Here is a 25,251-nt window from a genome sequence, read left to right as displayed (position 1 = left end):
CCAACAAGGGCCCCGCCCCCTCCTCCCGGGCTAACGAGTATCCTTCCCCTCAGCGTGGGTGTGAGAGCGTCGTCTCTCCCCAGTCGCCCCCTTCTCATTGTTTTCCAGCGGCTACCACAAGTACCCTCGAGCGTAGCCCCTCCCCCCTAGTGGTGTTTACCCTTCCTCAGCATCGGTTTAACCAGTACCCGCCTCTCCCCCGAGAACGGAGAGACTCCCCCAACCCTTCTCTCTGCGCCTGCTTTCCCAAAGTCTAGTCGCCCGACGCTCACCCTCTCGGGCCGGTACCCCTTTCTGGGCCCTCGCTCCCCTCCCCCACTTCCCCAGGTCTCCACTCTCCCTCGGCCCCCTCCCCTCGCCCGGTCCTCCTCTTTCTCCCTCTCCCTCCTCCTCCTCCCCCTCCCCATCCCTTCCCCCCCACAATGCAGTTCGCGGCGCGGCGGACATGGCGGTGGAGCCCTGAGCTCGTCGTGTCCTGGCCTCCGGCGGCGGCGACGGCGGTAGCGGCAGCGGGAGGTGGAGGCAGAGCTGGAACGGGGAGGCTCTGAGATGGGGAGGCGCCGCGTGCGCCTGTAGCTCCTGTAGCTCGCGGGCCTTGCAGGTACGGAGGTTCCCGGTCGCGGCTCGGCTCCGGGTGCCGAGGGGGGTGTGCTCGGGCAGGCCGGCGGCCCCGGGTTTGCCCTTCTCAGGTGCTGTGCCTCGCAGGTGCTGGGCTGGGGGAGCGAGGGTGACGGGTGTCGTCCCAGCCGTCCCCTTGGCGGGACCTGACACTTCTTTCTTTGCTGGGATGGGTTTCGGATCTCCCAGGGGGTGGTGGTGGGGGGAGAGTGGAGGGAGGGTAGGGACGGCGGCCTGAGCGGCCTGAGGAGGGCAGTGGGGCTCTTCGAGCGGAACTCCACCGAGAGGCTGGGGCTCTGAGGCCTCTTGCCGAAACCTGTCCTGCACGGGCCAGGCCCATTTTGGACTTAACGGGATTGAGCATTCTCCGCGCCTGGGACGGTCCCCTGCCCTGTGTGCCTTTTTTTTTTTTCAAGCTTGCCTCGATTATAGATAGCGTGTGTGCACACACAACAATACACAGTCTTTTCTCGGCGCCTGCCCTTCCAGTGAGAAGCTAGAGGTGTCTGGATTTTGTTTCTGACTCGCCCGCTTTCTTCCTCCCCGCCCCCCAGTCGGATGGTGGCATTGCGCGCCTTTGACGTGGGTCACAGCGAGATTCGTATTTGTAAACAGACAGCGCTCCCCAAGTGTGTTGCACGCCTCCGCACGAGGTTTCAGGTCCTGTTGGGATCTAGGTTGCGTGAAAATGAGGTGTTTAGCCTTGGAAGAAGGTCTGTGCGATTTTTTTGCCGTATCTGAATGGGATGAATTGCTAGTAATTTAACTGTATGGATTATTTCCTTTTCAGATGACCAAGTCTTAAATCACACGCACTTTTCTCCCTTGCATGCAGTGTTAGTTTCATTATACCATGTTGCTTCAAATTGATATGTTCTCGATGCAGAAGTAGTCCTTAGATACTTGGTGTTCTCTGTTGGGAGCCTAGTGTCCCAGGAACGCGATCTGAGAACGAGCTTTAGTGGGTGGGAAAGCTTTTATTTCCAAAGTTTTTTTTTTTTGTAATTTCCCTCCCAAATCTTGTATTAGCAGAATGTTTGTTATGCTTGGTGAAACGGAACATATCCTGTTTCAGTTTTGAAAGTGGTGAGAACTATTAATAATCCCAACTGAGTATGATATTTAGAGAAAATGCCATGCTAGTTGAGTCTGTGTGTGTATGATGAAATTTAGAATTTGCAGTATTACTGTACATCTTGCCAGTGATTAGTCATAACTTGTAGAGCCATGAAATATTAATTTAGGAAGCTGTACTTAATGAAATCTAGCATCGAGAGTGCTATGATGCTTAATAAATAAATGATTAAGAGTTCTTCCTTAAAAGTTGCCTACGCTGGGAAAGACAGGACTTTTAAATCTTTTATGTTTCAAAATGTTACAAAGAAAAGAAAGTTACTTTTAAAAGGCATGCTTTTTTAGGTACATTTTCCCGATGTTTTCGTTTGGCTGTTGTGGAAAATGAAAAAATAAAGTTTCCTTGACATAATCCAGAAGTGGAACCTGGAGTTACTGACATTTACTGTTTTCAGGCCAGCTGAAATCTAAATACTGGAAGGTCTCTTCATTGTCCAAGGCCACGATCCTGAAAGAAAAAACTTTTTTCCCCCCACCGGAACTTACATTTTTAATAACATTTCCACAGACTTTCTGAAATGCCTTTGTGTTTAAAGAAAATAATAATAAAACAATTCTAGAAAGACCTAAAACTGGGCTGGGGAAGAGGATACTACGATTTTTAAAAAGTGTGAATTTTAAAATTAGTATTAGGCAAATTAGCTGTTCACATGATATAAATGGAATTCTGTTAATTCTGGAATCCTGGAGAGTTAGATAATTTGGAGAAACGTGTGGGTTTTTTTGAAAGGCAAGAAAGGCCAGGGAGTTGTGGGGTAGGAAAGGGGGATACAGAAAGAGACTCAGAGAGGAAGCCTGCCCGGCCTCTGGTGTACTTCCTGAGAGCCAGCCATTGCTAGGCCGGGCCAGATTGAAGCTAGGAACCCAGAGCTCTATCCAGGTCTCCCAAGTGGATGGCAGGGATTCAAATACTTGCTGCCTTCCAGGAGTTTTCTCTGGGTCTCCCACATGTGTACAGTGTCCCAAGACCTTGAACCATTTGCTGCTTTCTCACATCATAAGCGGGGAGCTGGATGGGAAGTGGAGCAGCCAGAATTAGAACGGAATTTTAGAATCATGGAATACAGGCAGTGCAAAGCAGAAGATTGGCCTGTTGAGCCACAATCCAGGCCCTAAATTATTTTCATATTAAGTTATTGCACTAGATACCCTTAATTACCCTGTGATTTGAGAGAAGGAACTTATGCTTATTAGAGTAACTGTTTTGTTCTAGTCACTGTGTTAGATGTTTTTATGCATTTTTTCATTTTTTGTTGTAACAGCCCTATGAAACCTTTTTATGGATGAGCAACCCATGACTCAAGAGGTTATTTGCTAAAGATCATAGAATTGGAAAGATTTCAAAGCAGGTCTCATTCTAATATATAGGCCATTATGTTGCTTTCAGGTGCATCCAATGTTTTCTTAATTTTATAAAAGAGGAAACTGCCTAAAGTTCATTTCTTCAGTACAGATTCAATACAAGCGTTTGCATTTTACTGTATGCTAGACACTACTAAGTTTTGGAGACATAGCAGTGTGTGAGTTAGCAGAGAGGGAGAGACAGAGATCTTCCCCAGACGGCCACAGTGCCTAGGGCAAGGACCAGGGTATCCCTCATGGGTGCCAGTGGTCCAGACATTTGGACCATCGCCTACTGCTTTTCCCAAGCAGAAACTGGATCAGAAGTGGAGAAGCCAGGACAGGAATTGCCAACCAGATGGGATGCTGGCGTCCCAGGAGGCAATTTTGCCAGCTACACCACAATGCAGGACCCCAGTACTTACTCCTCTATTTGTTCTTTTCTCACCGGTAAATGCAGATAATATAAAAGTACCAGTAGGGGGCGCGGGGTGGTTGTGTTGCAGCATGCATCCCATACAATACTCCAATTTGAATCCAACTGTCTGCTAATGTACCTGGGAAAGGGGAGGATAGTCCAAGCACTTGGGCTCCTGCACCCCTGTGGGAGACGTGGAAGAAGGACAAGGCTGCTGGCTTCATCCTGGTCCAGCCTTGGTTGTAAGGGGTATTTGGGGAGTGAGTCAGACAATGTAAAATACTCTGTCTCTTTGTTCTCTATGGCTCTGCCTTTCAAATAAATAAAAAATAAATATTAAAAATAACAGTAAAAATATGAAAATATGTGCTAATACTTTGAAGCTCTAGAGAAAGAAATTAGGGTATAATAATTATGCAGTAGATTGTCTATAATGTTGGTAATTCAAATGTCCATTTAGAGCAATTAGGCTGTTGTATGATTAACAAGTATACCTACCTCTTTCTGGAAGTGTAGGCTGCTTTGTATAGATTATTACTTTGCTAACCTTTATTGGTGAACAACTTGTGTGAGTACTTCTCTCTGTCCTCTTTAATGCCCTAAACTACTACTTTCTAGTGTAAACTAAAAAAAGGCTAACCCAGGCTACAGAGTGAAGGAGTGAAGGAACTTCCTGAGTGGGTATAAATTCTGATTTCTCCGAGAAGTATTTTTAATCTCAAAAGAATCTTGTAAGAGATGAAAAATTCTTAAGGTGTGGATCGCTGGATTTCCCAACAGTCTAGAATCCAAAAAAAAAAAAAAAAAAGAGTGGTATGAAAAAGGTGTAACCGTCCCACTCAAAATGGGTAGAATCTGTTTTTAAAGAGGCAAAGAACTAGTCTTGCAGTAGGAAAACAATTCTAATCACAACTCAGTTGGCTTATCACAAGATTCAAAATCCAGATGCTTAAATTTAACATATATGACCCTTTTCAAGTTGACTTCTTCCTTCAACTGCTTCTCATCACTCTATTGAAACCCTCTATTCCAGGGCCCAGCATGGTAGCCTAGTGGCTAAAGTCCTCACCTTGCATATGGCAAGATCCCATGTGGGTGCTGATCCGTATCCCTTCTGCTGCATTTCCCTTCCAGCTCCCTGCTTGTGGTCTGGGAAAGCGGTGGAGGGCAACTCGAAGCCTTGGGACCCTGTGCCCACATGGGAGACCTTGAAGGAAGCTTCTGGCTCCTGGCTTCAGGTTGGCTCAGCTCTGGCCATTGTGGACACTTGGAAAGTAAACCAGCAGACGGAAGATCTTTCTGTCTCTCCTTCTCTCTGTGAATCTGACTTTTCAATAAAAATACATAAATCTTTTTTTAAAACAACAACAAAAAGTAAAGCCCTCTATTCCAACCATACTGAATTTCTTACTTTTCAACACTCGTCTTTGCATGCTGTTTCCTGGGTCTGGAACCAGTGCCCAAATGGGATGCTGGCAATGGCTTTGCCTGTTGCAGCATGGCACTTCCCCTATGCTACATTTTTAAAGAAGCAATATTTTCAGTGTCTCCCAGAGAAATCTTTTGCTGCCACTTCCCCCCCCAAGTGTTTTTAAACTTACTGATTCTCTTTCTAGAAATGTGCTCATTTTGGATATTTTATATAAATAAGATCATCTATTAAAATGATTTTTTTTTGCCTGTCTTCTAATGTTTTCCAGATTGAATTCATGGATGAACACTTCTTTGCTTTTTATGATGGCATAGTATTAAATATTTTTTGGAGCTAATTACATTTTATTTGTCCATGGAATAGTATTAAATATTTTTTGGAAATAGTTACATTTGATTTGTCCACTCAGCATTTGATGGACATTGAGTTTGTTTCCAGTTTTTGTCTGTTATAAATGTTTCCGTTGTGAGCATTTAGTAAAAGTTCTTGTGTGGATGTATGTTTTTGTTTTTTTTGGGACTTTGCCCAAGAGTGGAATGGCTGGATGTTTATATATCGATGGTTAAATTTATGAGGAGCTGCCAAACTGCTCTCCAGAGTAGCTGTACTCTTTGTTACATTTCTACTTGCATTGTATAAGAGTTCTCAATTTCCACATCCTCACCGTCACACATGACACATTTGTTAAGTTATAATCATCGTGGTAGATGAGGATGGCACCTCATTGTAATTCTGTTTGGAATTTCCCTGATGATTAGTGATGCTTAGCATCTCTTCATGTGTCTGTTGGCCATTCCTGTGTCTTCATGCATTTGAATTCTGTGTTTGCTTTTGAAAGGCAGCATTACAGAGGACTTCTGTCCACTGGTGGCTAGACAGGGTTCGGCTGGAGCCAGAAGCCCGGTGCATCACCCAGGTCTCCCACATGGGTAGACCTTGACCCAAGCAGTTGGGCAATTCTATGTTGCTTTCTCAGATGTGTTACTGGGGTGCTGGATTGGATGGAGAGCAGCTGGGACTTGAACTGGTGCCTGTATGGAATGCTGATGCTTTAGGCAGGAGCTTTACCTGCTTTGCTACAGTGCTGCCCCGCCCTTTATTGTTTAACCTTAAGAGGTTTTTTTTTTTTTTTTGTTTTTTTTTACGGATATTAGAACCTTACCAGATACATTAGTTGAAAAAAAAAAGTTTTTCTCTTTTGTGGGTTGCCTTTGCATACTCTTTTTTTAAAAAAAGATCTATTTATTTTTATTGGAAAGTCAGATATACAGAGAGGAGGAGAGACAGAGGAAGATCTTCCAGTAGATGGTTCACTCCCTAAGTGGCCGCAATGGCTGGAACAGAGCCAATCTGAATCTGGGAGCCAGGAACCTCTTCCAGGTTCAGGGTCCCAAGGCTTTGGGCCGTCCTCAACTGCTTTCCCAGGCCACAGATAGGGAGCTGGATGGGAAGTGGGGCTGCAGAGATTAGAACCAGCAACCATATGGGATCCCGGGCTTTCAAGGCGAGAACCTTAACCATTATGCTATCGCGCTGGGCCTGCCTTTGCATACTCTTTGAACAAGCATTAAGCCTGCTGATTTCCTCCATTTACTTTTTTTTTTTTTTTTCGGAAAATATCGTATTTTTAAAAAAAAAATTATATAAAGTGGAAATTTCACCTGTATTACACTACATTTTTAGGAGCTCAGTAACATTTCCCATCCTCCCCTCTCTCCTGTCCACATTTCCTTCCCATTCTCCTTCTTTATTCCCCTCACACTCCAGTTTTTACAGTACCAAACTTGTAGTTCACTCGGCAATTACAGGTTTAACATTCTAGGTAGATACCAATGCATGGCAACTAGAAAATAATAATGAAGAACTAAAACAATGATCTTGCTGTTCCTTGTGAGTATAAACAAAGGCTGTACACAATAATCAAATTCCAAAATGTCAGTGTCACACGTGTAGATTATATTTTTTGCATTTTCTTTTTTAAACTTAAAAATTGTGTTAAAGAAATGTAACGTAAGATTGCTGCTTAACTTTTTTCATTTCTAAAAATTGAGTTAAAATGCACATAACAAAGTTTATCATGTTACCCAATTTTTAAATAAACGGCTAGGTGAAATTAAATTCAATACATTAAATAATTCATAATGTGTACCATTACTTCCAACTATTTTCACAACTTATAAAACCGACACTTTGTATCACTTAGACAGTCCCCCCTCAATCCCCATTTTCTCTCTGTGCAGCTGCAGACACTCACCATTCTACTTTTTCCTGATTTTGACGCTGTAACATATAAGTGAAATTATACAGTATTTGCCTTTTCTGACTGACATTTATCTTATAACATTCCAAAGGATATTCCATACAGCAGCCTATTACAGAGTTTCCTGTTCAGGCAGAATGATACTCTGTTACAAGGGGGTACCGTGCCACATTTATGGGTTGATAGATGCTTGATGCTTGAAATGCTGCTGATTTATCTGTTGTGAATAATGTTGCTATGAATATGGAGTACAAATATCTCTTTGAAATACTGTTTTCAGTTCTTTTAGATGTGTATGCAGAAGTGAAATTGCTAAGTGATAAAGTAATTATAATTGCATATTTAAAAAATAAGATTACTTAAGATAATAAATTACTTAATCTTATCTTTTAAATATACAATTATTTGAAAGAGAAACAGAGAGAAAATTTTGCATCCATTGGTTCAGTCCCCAGATGGCACAGCTGGCTGAAGCCAGTGTCCCATGTGGGTGAGTGGGTGAGTGGCAGGGACCACTGTGCCTGGATGATAATCTGCTTTTCAGGCTCATTGATTGGGAGCTGGATCAGAACTGAACTAGCTGAGCTCCAGTGGTCACTCTAGTAAAAGGATGTAGTTTGGTAGTAGCTTATTTATTTTCTTGTGCTATAACACTGGTCCATATAGTTGCATTTTTTGAAAGTAAATATTATTATACTATTGCCACAATGGCTAAATAATTTTACATTCCACACAGAAGTGCAGAAAGGTTCCAATTTGTTTACATCTTCACCAATACATATTTTTTAGTCTTCCTAGTGGATGTGGATGGTTTGTATTTCAGTAATATTAGTGATGTTCAAGATCTTTTCATGTGCCTATTGACCACTTGTATATTTTTCCCTGGAGAAATGCCTTTTCAAATCCATTACTCCTCTCTTTGATTTCTTTCAAGATGTCCATGAAATGAACAGAGACAAAGTTAGATTAGTAGTTGCCACAGATGAGAGGGGGAGAAAGTAGGAGTGACTACCAATGGTTAAATAGTTTGAGGTTTTGGAATTAGGTAGTGGTGATAGATGGGCAACTCTGAATATGCTAAAAATCACCAAAATAACATCAGAAGAATGATGGCACCATGGGGCTGGCACCATGGCGTTTGAGGCTAAGCCTTTGCCTGCGGCACCAGCATCTTGCATGCATACCAGTTCATGTCCTGGCTACTCCACTTACAGTCCAGCTCCCTGCTTAATGGCCCAGGAGAGCAGTGAGGGGCAGTTCAAGTCCTTAGGCCCTTGCACCCATGTGGAAACCCGGAAGGGGCTGCTGGCTTCACTTGGGCTGCATTCCAGCTGTTGTGACTGTTAGGGGAATGAATCAGTCAGTGAAGGTCCCTATCTCCTACTCTGTAACTTTGCCTTTTAAATAAAAATGAGTTTTTTATATGTGAATTATAAAGCTATTAATAAATTAAAAATAACCAAAATTTACTGAATGAATCCTTGCTAAGTGCCAAGTACTAGCTACAGTACCTAGGCAGTTCTAAATTCTCTCAGTAAGAGGAGTGCTGACATTCCTATGGGTGCTGGTTCTAGTCCTGGCTGGTCCACTTCTGATCCAGTTTTCTGTTAATGTGCTGGGAAAGCAACAGAGGATGGCTCAAGTGCTTGGGCCCCTAATGCCACGTGGGAGACCTGGAAAAAGCTGTTGGCTCCTGGCTTTGGCCTGGGCTAGCCCTGGTCATTGCAATTATTTGTGGGAGTGAACTAATGCATGGAAGACCTCTCTCTGTCTCTCCCTCTTTTTGTGTTGACCTTTCAAATAAATAAAATAAACCTTGACAAAAAATAATCATAGTGCATAAATAGCTTTTCTTGATGAGCCAACCACTCCTAGTATCACAGCCTCAATTCCTACTGTCATGGATATTCTCATTTAAGCTTTGCAGTAATTAATGTGATAGACAATCTTACCATCAGTTATCTTTTATAAAAGTAGTAACTAAAGCTCAAAGAAATTTGACCAACGTTATATAACTAGTAAAAGATCCTTGTCAAGACTGCAAATCAGTCTAATAGCTTAATGTGGTTGCTTCATATAGGAACATTCCCTGTGATATCAAGTCATCCTTGCATCTGGGTTGAAATTCTCTTGTATCTGACTTTGCCCCCCCTTTTAAAAAGATTTATTTATTTATTTATTTAATTGGAAAGGCAGACATACAGAGAGGAAGATCTTCTGCCTGAGGATTCACTCCCCAAGTGGCCACAGCGGCTAGAGCTGAGCCAATCTGAAGCCAGGAGCCAGGAGTCTCTTCCAGGTCTCCCATGGGGTACAGGATCCCACAGCTTTGGGCCGTCCTCGACTGCTTTCCTAGGCCACAGGCAGGGAGCTGGATGGGAAGCGGGGCCACTGGGATTAGAACCAGCTCCCATATGGGATTCTGGCATGTTCAAGGTGAGGACTTTAACCACTATGCTATTGCGCCTGACCTGCCCACTTTTCTTAAGATTATTTTTTAAAGATTATTTTTATTGGAAAGGCAGATTTATGGGACCAAGGAGATAGAGAAAGATTTTCCATCTGCTGATTCACCCTCAAGTATTTACAATGGCCAGAGCGAAGCCAGTCCGGAGCCAGGAGCCAGGAGCCAGGAGCCAGGAGCTTCTTCTGGGTCTCCCATGTAGATGTAGGGTCCCAAGGCTTTGGGCCATTCTCTACTGCATTCCCAGTCTACAAGCAGGGAGCTGGATTGGTAGTGGGGCAGCTGGGACATGAACTGGCACCAACATGGTGAGGATTTAGAGATTGAGCCATCAGCCCCTCCCCCCACACCTTTTTTGTTTGTGTTTTGAGAAGCACAGTGAGAGATCAGGAGAGCTCCCATTTATTGGTTCACTCTCCCAGCTCCTGCAGTGCCTGAGGCTTCACTGGGAAAAGAAGGCAGGAGCTCAGTCCCTTATGGGATGTCTAGTTGTAGGTGGTTGCTTTACTTGCTATGCTACAATGTTGACTTCTGTGTTACAACTTTTAAACTTTAAGTATTCAGTATGTGAGGATTACATGAGAAAATTTCAAAATGTTCATGGAAAATGGGGTTAAGAGATAGGTTTATTTTATTGTAGGCATTTGACTTAATAGTCCACGTCCTTTATTGCAGTGCCTGGGTTGGTCCTGGCTCCACTTACTAATTCCAGCTAATGTCGATCCTGGGAAGCAGATGATGTCATACTTGGTTCTTTGTCATTCAGGTGAGGGATCTGGATTGAGTTTCCAGCTTCTACTTTTGGTCCAGAACTAGCTCATCCTTTGTAGACATTTGAGCCACAAACTGGATGTGCGAGCTCTGTCTCTGTTTCTTGAAAAAATGTTTTGTTTGGTTAGAAAAAACTTTGAAATCCATGCATAGTAGTTTTTTCATGATATGCATTTTCCATAAACTTTTCAAGGACTCCTGTATCGCCTTGGGAGGCGCTTTACAGTCAGTTTGAAAGGCTTTATAAAGGTAGCCTCATAGATGGCCTCTTTGCTTTTCTCCCACATCCCATTCTTGTCTTCCTCCTTTTTTTTTTCTGTTGGAAATATGCTCTGTTTCTCACATGTGTCGAGAATTATCATACTAAACCTTCTTTCCTTCTTTGGGATGTAGCTTACTTATCTCACATGTCCCCTCCAAGTGAAGAAACAAGACCGACATTGTTTTGTACACTATTTGACCTTTGTATAAAATTCTTCTTGTGGGACTAGTACCCTGCTGGCTGTGTTTCATAGCTGATTTGTCATTTCAGTGTTGGAACATTTAGGTTGCTGCACTGTATTCCCAGTATTTTGGTATAATTCTTGACATTGGACAATTGGAAGCCTAACATTAAAAATCACCTGTACATCTTTATTTTTTTCTGAATTCTTTCTGTAAACTGTGATATTCAACTCACTTTCCTTGATGTATGAACTCATATGGTTCAAACAGTTCTGTTTTCTTAAAATTTTATTTATTTATTTATTTTATTGGAAAGGCAGACATACAGAGAGGAAGAGAGACAGAGAGGAAGGTTTTCTGCCTGAGGATTCACTTCCCCAAGTGGCCACAACAGCTGGAACTGAGCCAATTTGAACCCAGGAGCCAGGAACCTCTTCCAGGTCTCCCATGTGGGTACAGGGTCCTCAGGCTTTGGGCTGTCATTGACTGCTTTCCCAGGCCACAGGCAGGGAGCTGGATGGGAAGCGGGGCTGCCAGGATTAGAACCAACACTAAGGGCCCGGCGGCGCGGCCTAGCGGCTAAAGTCCTCGCCTTGAACGCCCCGGGATCCCATATAGGCGCCGGTTCTAATCCCGGCAGCTCCACTGCCCATCCAGCTCCCTGCTTGTGGCCTGGGAAAGCAGTCGAGGAAGGCCCAAAGCTTTGGGACCCTGCACCCGCGTGGGAGACCTGGAAGAGGTTCCTGGTTCCCGGCTTCGGATCGGCGTGCACCGGCCGTTGCAGCTCACTTGGGGAGTGAATCATCAGACGGAAGATCTTCCTCTCTGTCTCTCCTCTCTGTATATGTGACTTTGTAATAAAATGAATAAATCTTTAAAAAAAAAAAAAAAAGAACCAGCACTAATATGGGATCTCATTGCATGTGCAAAGCGAGGATTTTAGCTACTAGGATACTGCACTGGGCCTATAGATTCATGTTTTAAATACTTAGTTAGGTCCTTAACATGGCTTAGCAATATTCCACTGAGTTTCCAGTGTTCTTCACATCTGATGGTGTTTTATACTCTACTGTGTTTTTTAAAAGCATGTTAATACATTTTCTTACTGTATAAATTTTATTTTTTGTACATTTTACATATTTGATTAGGGTGCAAAGGGTCAAGGGCTAGAGGAAAATGGATTTGACCATTGTTTTGACATTCCATTTTTTTCCTTCCTATATCTGGGGAGAGGGGAGAGATAAGAGGAGAAGCCACACCCAGCCTCCCAACCATCCCAGGGTCCCCAGTGTGGAGCATGCTCCGAGGGTCCTGCTCAGGTGGTTTTGATAGTTCAGCAATTCTGTATTGCTGCCAGTCTTGCCACTCCAATCATGATGAAGTCTCTCCAGAATCCACTGGCTGACATAGTCCACCTTAGGGTTTCTGTTTGCCCAGGCATTCACTGCCAACTCTTTGCTGGAGTAGTTGATTGATTTGTTTGTCCTCCATCCTCTGTTATGGTACCAGGTGTCCTGAAGGCTCCAGTGTACTGCCAAGTCCTCCTTGTGCTTCTGGATGTGCTGTCCACTGCTCCGTCTAAGCCACTGAGGAGGCCCAGCTCTGACACATGCATTCCTTGGTCAGACCATGGAACCTGCAATTGCCTCTGTGATTGGAGTTCTGAATCCAGCAGTTCAGTTCAGAGAATTCCCAAAGAAACTTCATCTGAGGTGATCCCAGACCTGACTCTTGTGTATGCTTGCCAATACAGGGTCGGGCACAGTCTGTTGCTCTAATCAGCTTATGGGCATGCTGGTGGTTTCAATTGCTGGGTCAGTTCTGCCTGCAGGCCCTATCTTCTACGCAAACTAATGGCTGTTGAAGTCCAGCACGATCCTGCCAACTGCACACTCTGCCCTTATGCAAACCAGTGGGAGTTGTAGCAACCCATAATAACCTCCACCAGGCCTGCCTCCGGCCCTGGTCCTGTGCTTGCCAGTATGTACAACAGACTGATCCAGTCTGTCCCACATCCTATTCAGGTTTCATACATGTCACTGGGCATTGAAGCCTAGTTCAACCCAACCAGCCCTACCATCCAGCCTACACATGTGCTGGGGGTGCCACTGTCTGTCTAGCCATGCCTGCTTCAGTCCTGGTTCCCATGCTTACCAGACAGAGTGACAATGCAAGAGGGAGTTGCCCACTGTTTCCCTACCGGGCCCACTCCCATTCCTAAATATTGCACTTTCCAAGTGGTACTGCAATTTAGCTCGACAGAGTTGCCCCCCTCACCCCCATGCCAGCATCTGCTAGCTGATGCTGTGGCAAAGCCCAAACAACCCTCACTCCCTTTGGCTTATGCATGTACCAGTAGGTAACATTCTGCCTAGCCTGGCTTGTCCATGGTCTAGCTTACATGCAGACCAACAGGTGTTGTAGCCCTGCCTTGCGCCTCTCCTGCTCACAGTGGAATAGTGGCCTAGCAGGGGAGCTCCCTGCAACCCCATTACCAGGTTTGCCCACTCTGCCCCAGGTCTCAGTCTCATGTGTGCTGATTGGGTGCTGCTGCCCAGTCTGGTATGTATGTTTCACTTCACCTCAGCATTTGCCAGTGGGTGCTGTAGCCTGGCTGTGCCTTACCTGTCCCCAGTTCTGGCTCACACTAGGGGGTCTACAGCTTAACCAGCCCAGCCAGCTCCCAGTCCTGGCCCTAGTGTGAACTGGCTGGAATTGCAGCCCAAACCGGCATGACCCACACACCATTCTGGCTCTTGGATTTGCCAGCAAGTGATATGAACTGGTCCAGTCTGGCTTGCCCCAGACTTGAGCCAAAGGTAAGCTTGCAGGCACCGTAACCTGGCCTGGTTTGGACTGCTTCCTTTCTTGGTTCTTGTATTCACCTGCAGGGACTGTGTCCTGACAGAGGTGTTGCCAAACTCCTCCGTCAGAACCTCTCCTAATGCCAGATTTCGTTCACAACAGTGGGTCCACGGCCTAGCCTGACTTAGTCCACCTCCTGTCCCACAGGAACAGTAACTTATCCTGACTGGTCCTCACCCATTCTGCTTCTTGTTGTTAGGTGCTGCAGCCCAGCCAGTCCTGTTCGATACCCAGGCACGACTCACACATGGCTCAGCAGGGACAGAGACCTAGCCTTGCCCATCCTACACCTATTCTGGTTCTCACGAGCTCCAATGGGTGCTGGAGTCTAGCCCAGTCTTTCACGCCCCAGTCTCAGTCCACACTGGTGCCAAGGGAGACTGCATCCATATCCAGACCAGATTGCGTCCCTTACTCTGGCCTCTGCACTCACCAGTGGAACCCATAAACCAGCCAGGGTATCCCCTTAGCTCCCTAACCAGGCCTGATGCCAGCCACAGATCTTGCTCGTGCCAGTGGTTGCTCTGACCCAGCTTGGCATAGCTCCTCCCGTCTTGGCCTTTGTCTTAGCTGTAGCCTGGCGTGGCCCAACCAACCCCCAGGCCCAATTCTCATTGGTAGGTGCTGCAACCTGGCCCTGCTTAGTCAGCTCTCATTCCTGACTCTTGCAAACCAATAAGTATGGCAGCCTAGCCCATCCTGTTTTCTGCACTTGCTAGTGGGTCATGTGTTGCTTGGCTCTGCCTGGTCCACTGCCTTCCAAAACCAACTTATACACTTGCTGATGGATGAAGCCTCTGCTTCCTACCCAGCCTGCCCAACACCCAGGCCTGGGCCACGTTCTCATCAGTGGGAGTTATGACCTACTGGGGAGTTTCCCAGGTTCCCCTGCTAGATCTCACACATGCCATTGGGTGGTTGGCCCTTACCCGACATGCCCTGGCTCATCCATCCCAGCCATTGCATGAGCTGGTGTGCCTAACCCACCCTGCACCCTGTTTTAGGTTGTACCTGTGGGTGCTGCAGCCTGGACCTGCCCTGCTTGTTCCCAGCCCCACTACCAGTGAGCATTGGTGAATTCCATCGTCATGCCTAGCCCTGCCAAACAGGCTCCCCAGCGATAGCTTGCGTTGTGCTGGTGTGTCGTGGTCATCCATGTTCCATGCTAACAATCCCAACCCAGGACTTCCATGTGGCTGGTGCATGAGTCTGACCCAAAAACATCTTCAGGTCTCTCCCCTCCAAACCACCAGGTCTTAGTCCCCTTGCTTATCGCAAGTACAATATCCCTTTCATTGGGTGTCTCTCAGGATTCATTCCTTGCCTACACGTACTGTGGCCTTGTCCATGGATGTCCCTAGGCAGTAATTTCATACCCCCAAGACCGCAGAGCTCACTGATGGGTGGCCATTGGGCAGATCCCACAAGCCCAGGACCCTGCACATAGCAGCATTGCATGGAGAACTAGAATCCCTAGCAGGATGCCTGGGTCACAGTCATGTGTCTGGGGCACCCAGACACGCTTGCTGTGCTGCTGCTCAGACTTACCTGGACTCCGCCTTCTACCCTACTGCTTTTAAGATCTCCGTTGTCAGGCCTGACATTGTGACTCAGTGGATAAATCCTCAGCTTACATTCACTGGAATCCTATATAGGCACCGGTTTGTGTGCTGGCTGTTCCCTGCCCCATGCAGCTCCTTGCCTTTTGCCTGGGAGGCCAGTGGGGGTATGGTCCAAAGATTTGGGACCCTGCACCCTTACGGGAGACCCAGAAGAAGCTGGAGGCTCCTGGCTTCTGATCAGCTCAGCTCCAGCTGTTGCGGCCAACTGGAGAGTGAACCAGTGAACAGATGTTTCTCTGTCTCCTTTGTAAATCTGACTTTCCAATAAAAATAATAAAATTAATTTTAAAAAAGACCTTTGTTCTCTTTCTTACTATTCTGTTTTATGGAACGGTGTTAACCAATTTTTGTTCTTTGCAATTCTTTGAAATACTAATAAATGGGGCCTGCTGCATTCTGTGGCAGGCTGAGCTCCACCTGTGGCACTCACATGCCGTATGGCACCAGTTCAAGTTTCAGCAACTCCACTTCCAGTCTAGCTCCCTGCTAATGGCATGGGAAGGTAGTGGAGGAGAGGGACGTCTTTGGGCGCCTGCACCCACATGGGAGACCTACAATAAATTCCTGGCATCTGGGTTTTAACCAGTTCAGCCCCAGCCCTTGTGACCATTTTGGGAGTGAACCATTTTTGCAACATCTCTGTTTTTTCTCTGTCTGTATTTTTGTCTTCCAAATTAAAAAGGAAACAAGGAAGAAATTTTGATAATGCTGATAAAAGTGGGTTAATTAAAGTTGGAAAAATTTGCAATTCTCATAGACAGTACCTACTAATTAGCACAAAATTTTTCAGGAAAAATGTCACATTTAACTGTTTATCATAACCTCTCCATACTTTTTTAATAATGAATTTATTTTATTTTTGATGCGTATTTTATTTTAAGGATTTGTTTATTTTTACTATAAACTCAGATAAAAAGAGAGACAGAAAGGAAACTCTTCCATTTATTGATTCACTCTCCACATGGCTGCAATGACTTTTGCTGAGCTGATCTGAAGTCAGGAGCCAGGAACTTCCTCCAGGTGGCTGCAGGGTCCCTAGGCTTTGGGCTGTCCTCGACTGCCTCCCAGGCCACAAGCAGGGAGCTGGATGGAAAGTGGGACTCCTGGGATACAAACTGGCACCCACATGAAATCCCAGTGCATACAAAGCAAGAATTTAGCCACTAGGCTACCACACTGAGCCCTGATGATGTTTAAATAGTTAAGAAGGATGCCTGCCCATGTGGACCACCAATTAAGATGTGGAGGGTTGACAAATGGTGGAAAGCGAATGAGACAACTGTTTCCAATCTCCTTTTTCTACCTATATCTAGGGAAAGTGGGAAGGATGTGGGGAGGGCTGCTGCCAGCACCCCAACTGCCGCAGTACTTGTGGATAAAGAAGCGCCACCAGGTGTCATCCCAGGATCCCTGATGTGCATGTTCTGAGGGTACTGCTTAACTGGTTTTGATGTTTCTGAGATAGTGTTGATTTCATTGCTCCAAAATGAGGAAATCCTTCCAAGGTCCATTGACTGACATAGTCCAGTTTAGAATCTTCACTTGCCCAGATACTGGCTGTCAAAGTTTGGCCAGGAGAGCTGTGCAGTTTGTTCTGCCCTCCGTGGTACTAGACATTCTTTGCAGGCCTCAATGTGCAGCTGAGCGTGAGGTCTACAACACAGGCTTCAGCATTGAGGAGACCTAATTCTGACACTTGCACTCCACAGACAGACCACTTATCCTGTGCTTTTCACTGTGGTTGGAATTCTGAGTCCAGTGGACCAGTTTGGATTTCCCCAAAGAAACTTCGGCACAGGTGACCTCAGACCTGACTGCTGCGTGTGCCAGCCGGTGTGGAGTCTGGCTCAGTCTGTTACTTTCCAGGTGCTTTCATGGTCTAGCCTGACAGGACTTGCCCCAAGACCAAGCACCTGCTAACTGTTGCTGCAGCAAAGCCCAACCAGCCTGCACTTATTGGCTCATGCATGTACCAGTGGATAGAGTCGCTCAGCCTGTCCTGGTTTGCGCTATAACTCAGTTCTCATGCAGGCCAGTGGGTTTTGTAGCCCTGCCCACTTCTACTGAAATTGCTTTTGATAAGATTGCAGGTTATTGGGGCACACGATAGCCTAACAGCTAAAGTCCTCGCCTTGTATGCACTGGGATCCCATGTGGGCACTGGTTCTAATTCTGGCTGCCCCGCTTCCCATCCAGCTCCCTGCTTGTGGCCTGGGAAAGCAGTTGAGGATGGCTCAAAGCTTTGGGACCCTGCACCCGTGTGGGAGACCTGGAAGAGGCTCCAGGCTCCTGGCTTCAGATGGCTTTGCTTTGGCCGTTGTGATCACTTGGGTATGAATTATCAGATGGAAGATATTCTAGCTCCTTTTCTCTGTATATCTGACTTTCCAATAAAAAATAAATTGATTAAAAAAAGACTGCAGGTAATCACCTAATGCTTGTGATTATTATTCCTTTCCATTTCTGCTCAGCCTTCCTTGTTCTGCAGCAGTTAATTTGCAGCTGCCACAATCTGCTTATGAATTGGGGACTTCCAAATTATAAACTCAGCTCCCTGATCAAACATATGTACTGGCTTATTCTCAGCTCATTATGCATGCTGTTTTTTGGTCCTGAAAAGGTTCTCAGACTTTTTTTCCAAATAATATTTTAAAAACTTATGTAAAGGGAAAGCAGCAAATGCTGGTTTACTTCCTAGATGGCTGGTGTCACCTGGTACTTGGCCAGGATGAAGCCAGGATCCAGGAACTCCATCGTGGTTCCTCCTATGTGGTCTTCCTTGTTGGGCCAGCATCCACTGGTTTCTGAGGCACAGTAGCAGAGAGCTGGATTGGAGCTCCTGGGATTTCAATCTGCTTTATGATGGCAGTGTTTCAAGAAGTGACTTAACTGGCTGTGCCACACTACCTACCCCAACCTTTCATTCTCTTTCTGTCTAAAATGAATTTTTGCAGGAAGATTATAGATTAATTTTTTTTTTAAAATCCAGTGTGTCAGTCTTTTATTTTTTTTAGATTGATTTATTTATATTGCAAAGTCAGATATGCAGAGAGGAGAGACAGGGAATAAGATCTGTCTGCTGGTTCACTCCCTAAGTGGCCACAACAACCAGAATTGAGCCAATGGGAAGCCAGGAGATTCTTTGGGTGTTGCATTCGGGTGCAGGCTCCCTAGGCTTTGGGCTGTCCTCCACTGCATTCCCAAGCCACAAGCAGGGAGCTGGATGGGTAGTAGGGCTGCTGGATATGAAGGTTTGCCATTATTGGGATCCTGGCACATGTTAGTCGAACATTTAGCCACTGAGCCATTGCACCAGGCCCCTAGTATGTCTGTACTTGGACATGTTAATTTATTTATATTTAAAGTAATTACTGTGGTAGACTTACTTTGCCATTTGCTTATTTCTTTTCTGTATATGTTAAATGTGTTTGGCTCTGCAATTCCTTTATCTTTGCCTTTTTATGTATCTGGTTGATTTTTAAAATTGAGTACTGTGGGGCCAGTGTGATGGCACAGCATTTAAAGCTTACTGCCAATATTAGTGCCAGTTTGTATCCCAGCTGTGCCTCTGCTGATTCAGCCCCTGCTAATGTCTGCGGAAAGTTGGAGAAATGGCTCCTGGCTCCCAGCTTTGGATGGCCCCAGTTCTGGCTATAATGGCTATTTCAAGAGTGAGTCAGTGGATGGCAGATCTTGCTGTTTCTCCTTCCTGCCCAACAAATAACTAGTTTTAAAAATAAAAATACAAATTATATTTGCAGATAAACAAAAACTGAGAAGGTTCATTGACCTTCAAGAAATGCTGAAAGGAGGTTTTAAGGCAGAAATGAAAGGATACAAGATAGTAATTAAAATCCATAGATGAAATAAATAATATTGATAAAGTCAGTTACACAACTGTAAAAACAGTGTTTTTGTATTTTTGATTTGTAAACCTTAATTTTATTTCTTTCCATGATTAAAAATACAAATAAATAAATAATGAACCCATGTTAAAGGGCATAATGTATAAAACTGTATAATCATAAATCACATGATGGAATTCCATTCAACAATGTACCACATATACAGAAGTGGTCCACCTGTGATGTCATTGTCATTTTAGTTCGTCTAAGTACACTATAATGTTCTCATAATGATGAAATTGTCTAATGATGAACTGCTCAAATACTGCACTTGATCTTAGCCAAAAGGCCGAGAAGCCATGATGATGAACTTCTCAGAATGTAGCCCTAATCACTGTATAATATGTAGCAGTAATATGTGCTCATAAAAATATAAATAGGGATGGACAAAGATGTATTGGAAAAACGTGTACTACTGAAACTATGCTAGTATTAGTTTTATAATTATCCCTAAGTGAGTCATTTCAAAAAACTTCAAAGAACAAAATAAAGACAAAATGGGCTCAAGAGGATATCGTCGGGAAAATCAAGATGGCGGAAGAGGGTAAGGACATGTTTAGACAGAAACATTAGCCAGTGTGAAGCAGAGAGGGCACATTCTAGGAAATAGGAGAGGACAGAACAACAGCAGAGGAGAATGACAGACACAAGGAAGCAGTGGACACAACAGTGTGGTGTTGCAGTGACCGGTACCCCAGCAGCGTTCAGCAAGCAGTGATCTGAACTGCACTGGCAGCCGAAACTCCATCAACAACCAGGTGGGAAGGGACTTTCACTGGGAGCTCAGGAGGTGAACCCAGGCAAAGAACTACCCATCCTGCTGGTCTATTTGATTTAATCAGGAGCAGAGACAGAGCAGCAAGTTCCAGATGGATGGTGCGGAAACAGGGTAAATTTCACAGCTCAGTCCTCCTTCTAGAGCTGAATGGGCGCCATTTTGTATAGGGAGGCAAAGGCTATTGGATAGGACTGTGCATGCACTAAGCTGGGATTGAACTCATTTCTAGCTCAGTGAACTGCAACAAAATGGCATCCTACAGGCTCCACCCAAGATAGGTCCAAGTAACCCTCAGACTTGTTGGCCAGCAGACCAAGAACTCTAGCATTGGGCCTCATGCAGTGGACCAGCAGCTGAAGTCCTCGCCTTGAATGTGCCCGCCGAGATCCCATATGGACACCAGTTCTAATCCCAATCGTCCTGCTTCCCATTCAACTCCCTGCTTGCGGCCTGGGAAAGCAGTCAAGGACAGCCCAAAGCCTTGGGACCCTGCACCCTCTTGTGGGAGACCTAGAAGAAGCTCCTGGCTCCTGGTTTTGGCTCAGCTCAGCTCTAGCTGTTGCAGCTGCTTGGGGAGTGAATCATCAGATGGAAGATCTTCCTCTCTGTCTTTCCTCCTCTCTGTATATCTGACTTTGCAATAAAGATAAATAAATCTTAAAAAAAAAAAAAACTAGTAGTGGCACATCAGGCACCATTTTGTACAGTGCGGAAAAACTTTAAGACTGCACAAGCAACAGTGAGCTGCATATACCCTAAGCTGGGAGTAAACTCACTGAGCTCAGTGCATTGCAATGGTCCCCAGGGAAAATAATACCAACTTTGACATTGTACTTACCAAAATGGGTGTGTTTGGCCACCAGACCTTATAGCCAACAGGTTCCAGCAAGATCAGCCCCACCACCAATCTAGTTATTTAGCACACCTGGTGTCTCCCTAATTCTGGTAACTGTTCTAACAGGAAGTGAGAGAAAGGTTGTACAGAACACAGTGCAGCCTCAGTATAGTATCCAGAAGCTGGGGCTACGGAGACCATGGTAGGTGTCTAATGTAAGAACTCAGACCTGGAACTGGCTGGAGGGAGTGGCAAGCAAAGAGGTATAATCAACCACAATGAGTAATTAAATCGAATTGTAGATCTGTGGGTAACACAACTTAGAAACCTGCCCCAAGGAGAAGAATCTGATAACCAGAAGTACAATGATCAAGAGCAAAAGAAGAGACAAAGGCACAAGGAATATTACTGAAAAGTCCCCTGTGAAGTAGCAAAAGCCTTTGCTCGGCCCGGCACAGTGGCCTAGCAGCTGAAGTCCTTTCCTTGAACTTGCCAGGATCCCATATGGGTGTCGGTTCTAATCACGGCAGCCCCGCTTCCCATCCAGCTTCCTGCTTGAGGCCTGGGAAAGCAGTCCAGGACAGCCCAAAGCCTTTGGACCCTGCATCAGCACGAGAGACCTGGGAGAGGCTCCTGGCTCCTGGCTTTGGATTGGCTTAGCTCCAGCCATTGCAGCCACTTGGGAAGTGAATTGGCGGACAGAAGATCTTCCTCACTATCTCCTCCTCTCTGTATATCTGACTTTCCAGTAAAAATAAGTAAGTCTTTGAAAAAAAACCTTTGCCGACCTCAGAGTTAACATCTAGAAAATGAGGGGTACAGAATTCCTAACACTTGTTATAAAGCTTGTCAACAACGAGAAACACATAATACAGGAGTTCAAGAAATTTAAGGAATATGTCACACAGGAAATGAATTAAATGAAAGCTGGTGTATCAGAAATGAAGAATACAGTGGAGCAAATTAAAATTACAGTGGAGAGCCTCGAAAATTGAATGAAGCAGAAGAAAGAATCTCAGAATTGGAAGATATTTCCTGTCAGCAGAGGGTAACAAACGAAAAGATCGAAGCTGAGCTGGGTCAAGCTAAAAAAAAGTATTCAAGAACTGAAAGACACTATTAAAAGGCCACATGTAAGAGTTATGGGAGTCCCAGAAGGTGCAGAAAGGGAAGCTGGGATTAAAGGTGTATTCAATGAAATAATAATGGAAAATTTCCCTAATCTAGAGAAAGAATTGAGAAACAACATCCAAGAGGGGCACAGAACTCCCAACAGGGTTGACTAAAAGCAATCTGCATCACAACATGTAACAATCAAGCTCTCTTCAATCAAACATAAGGAAAAGATCTTTAAATGTGCACGTGAAAAAATCAATTTACATATAAAGGAATGCTAATTAAATTCATAGGAGACCTCTCACAGGAAACTCTACAGGCCAAAAGAGAATGAAGTTACATATTCCAGATTCTAATAGCAAAAAATTGTCTGATCAGAATAACATACCCAGCAAAATTTTCCTTTGTCTTTGAAAATAAATAAAATTCTTCCACAGTAAATAAAAGTTAAAAGAACATGCCTCTTCCAAACCTGCCCTACTCATGATACTTAAAGGTGTTCTCTTGACAGAGAAAAGGAATAGCGCCCACCAAAACCAAAGCCATGTGTGAAGAACATCCTAGTAAAAGAAGACTAAATCAATGAACAACCCATTCCTAAAATGACAGGACCAAATTACCACTCATTCATATTAACTCTCAATATAAATGGCTTAAACTCATCAGTGAAACAATATAGATTATTAAACTGGATTAAAAAAGCAACACTCATCTATTTGTTACCTACAGGAGACATATCTCAGCAACAAAAATCAGCGGAAGATATATCTCATGGATTTAGATTTTTTTGTTTCATCTCTTCAAAACACTGTCTTCTGTTTAAATTCTTCAGTAACTCATAGATCATACAGAAGCATCATATTCTTCAAGAAGGTTCTTAATTTTCTTTTTTATTCAGCAACACATTAGTCATTCAGTAAAATAGTAGTCAACTTCATGGTGTTAATTTTTCTTTCTGTTGATTTTGTTTTGTGCCTTTTCATTTAAGAGGATGTATAGTAACTGTGTAATGGAGACTATCATTTCCAGATGTGAGGATACAATGCAGTATGCATCTCTACTTCCAGACAAAGCTGGACTCCTAGTGAAACTGTTAACTGTATCTTGACTATTGGATACTGAACTCTTTTCCATTGTCCATGCCCGCAATAATGGACATATGATTGTGTATGAAGAACTATACTGTAGTAATGATATAGGGGACATCGATTGCGGGAGGAAGGGGGTAAGGGAAATCCCTGGGCCTATGGAACTGTATCGTAAAATGATAATAATAAAGAATAAAAAAAGACAAAATGGTACTCTTACTTTTTAAAAAGACTACTACTTATTTGAAAGGGAAAAAGAGAGAGAATGAATTAATATCTTTCATCTGATGGTTCATTCCAACAATTGCAGCAGTGTCTCAAGCTAGGTGGAAATGAAACCAGGAGCTTTTTTGGATCTCAGTGAGTGGAGGTGCCCAAGGATTTGAGTCATCTTCCACTGCTTTCCAAGGCACAGTAGTTGGGCGTTGGATCTGAAGTAGAACAGCTGTGTCATGAACTTGCACATAGGGGTTGCTGGTACCACAGTTGATGGAGTAGCCTGCTATGTATGTGCCAGCTCCTATAATTTTTTTAGTTTTTTTAATTAGATTTTTTTGAAAGGCAAACACATAAACATACAGAAAGCACATGAGAGAAAGAAGGAACGAAGGGTGAGATGAGGGGAGAGGTATGGAGATTAAGGCAATACCATCCATCTACTACTTTACCTCCTGCATGTTGCAGCAGCTGAGGTGGATCTAGGCTGAAGCAGGAACTCAGAACTAAGTCCAGCTCTTTCATGTGGGTGGCATGGACTTAGCTACTTGAGCTCTTACCCAGTGCCTCCCCAGATGTGCAGAAAGCTGGAATTGGTTGAGCATGCAGCCAGGCCTTGATCGCAGGGCCTATGATTTAGAGTGGAGGTGTCCTGAGTATTGTCTTTATTTTACCAAGTGCCTCTCTCCTACGTTGTTCTTTTTTTTTTTTTAATATTTATTTTCATTTATTTGAAAGGCAGACTCATGCACACACAGAAATTGTTCATCTGCTAGTTCACTCACAAAACCAGCAGGGCTGGGCTAAGTGAAAGCCTTCAACCTTGAACTCAATCTCCTCTGAGTGACATGGACTCAAGTGCTTGAGTGATTCCTAATTTCTCTGTGGAGTGTACATTAACAGGAAGGTAACATCTGAGGTGGAGCTGAGAGACTTAATCCTGGTCAACCCAGTGTGGAATGTGGGTATCCCCAGTGGGACCTTACACCTTATCCCAAGTGGGAACACTCATCCCTTCTTTAGGACAGGTTTAATGGTTACAGAATGTTTTTTTAAGATTTGGGGGAGGGTGAAGTGTTTTTTTTTTAGTAGCTTAATGAGATTTGACCCTTCCTACCTTTCTCTCTCTCTCTCATTCCCCCTTCCTCCCTCCCTCTCTCTTTTTAATTTATTTTTTTTTTATTTGAAAACCAGAGATCCTAAATCCACTAGTTCACTGTTCAAATGGCTGCAGTGACTGGAGCTGACCTGATCCTGGCCAGAAGCCAGGAGCTTTTTCTCGGTCTGTCATGTGCAGGAGTTTCCTTTGCTGCTTTCCTAGGCCCTAAGTTGGAAAGTGGAGCAGCCAGTACTGGAACCAGCGTCCATATGGGATGCTGGTGCCGTAGGTAGAGGGTTAGTTTGCTAGTTCCTGGTGTAGCTTCCAGGAATAGAATTCTTAGTTGATAGTTCTTTTTTTTTTCCTAAGATTTATTTATTTTTATTACAAAGTCAGATATAGAGACAGAGAGGAAGATCTTCTGTCCGATGATTCACTCCCCAAGTGAGTGCAACGGCCGGTGCTGCGTTGATCCAAAGCTGGGTACCTAGAACCTCTTCCAGGTCTCCCATGCGGGTGCAGGGTCCCAAGGCTTTGGGCCGTCCTTGACTGCTTTCCCAGGCCACAAGCAGGGAGCTGGATGGGAAGTGGAGCTGCCGTGATTAGAACTGGCGCCCATATGGGATCCCGGGGCATTCAAGGCGAGGACTCTAGCCTCTGGGCCACGCCATTGGGCCCTGATAGTTCGTTTTTTTACTTTATGTCATCTTGCTACCTATGGTCTGCATGGTTTCTTATGAGAAGTCTGCTTATCTGTGTGCTTGATCAGTTAAACTCTTTTGCCCCTTTATAAATTTCTCCTTTTGTTTTTGAGTTTTGACAGTTTGAATACATTGTGTTTCTAG

The 25,251-nt window shown here is 44.4% G+C and overlaps 1 protein-coding gene and 1 pseudogene across 6 annotated transcripts in view; one reads left to right on the top strand and one right to left on the bottom strand.

Moving 5' to 3' along the window:
- The first annotated feature begins 400 nt into the window (after nucleotides 1-400).
- TUT4 (terminal uridylyl transferase 4) overlaps nucleotides 401-25,251 on the top strand; it is a 125,979-nt gene continuing 101,128 nt past the window's right edge. For 3 of the 6 annotated variants that reach the window (XM_058655139.1, XM_036494306.2, XM_036494305.2), the window contains exon 1: nucleotides 402-601. The gene's annotated coding sequence lies outside the window, so the exon portion shown is untranslated. Of the gene's footprint in view, nucleotides 602-25,251 lie in introns of all 6 variants that reach the window. The other 3 variants (XM_058655132.1, XM_058655119.1, XM_004588677.3) reach the window with 2 other exon arrangements.
- LOC131479697 (U2 spliceosomal RNA) lies at nucleotides 19,421-19,575 on the bottom strand (annotated as a pseudogene).

The sequence above is a fragment of the Ochotona princeps genome, chromosome 2 (genome assembly GCF_030435755.1).
Source record: "Ochotona princeps isolate mOchPri1 chromosome 2, mOchPri1.hap1, whole genome shotgun sequence".
Taxonomy (NCBI): Eukaryota; Metazoa; Chordata; class Mammalia; order Lagomorpha; family Ochotonidae; genus Ochotona; species Ochotona princeps.
Note: the sequence above shows the minus strand (reverse complement) of the source record. Positions and strands in the feature narration are given on the sequence as shown.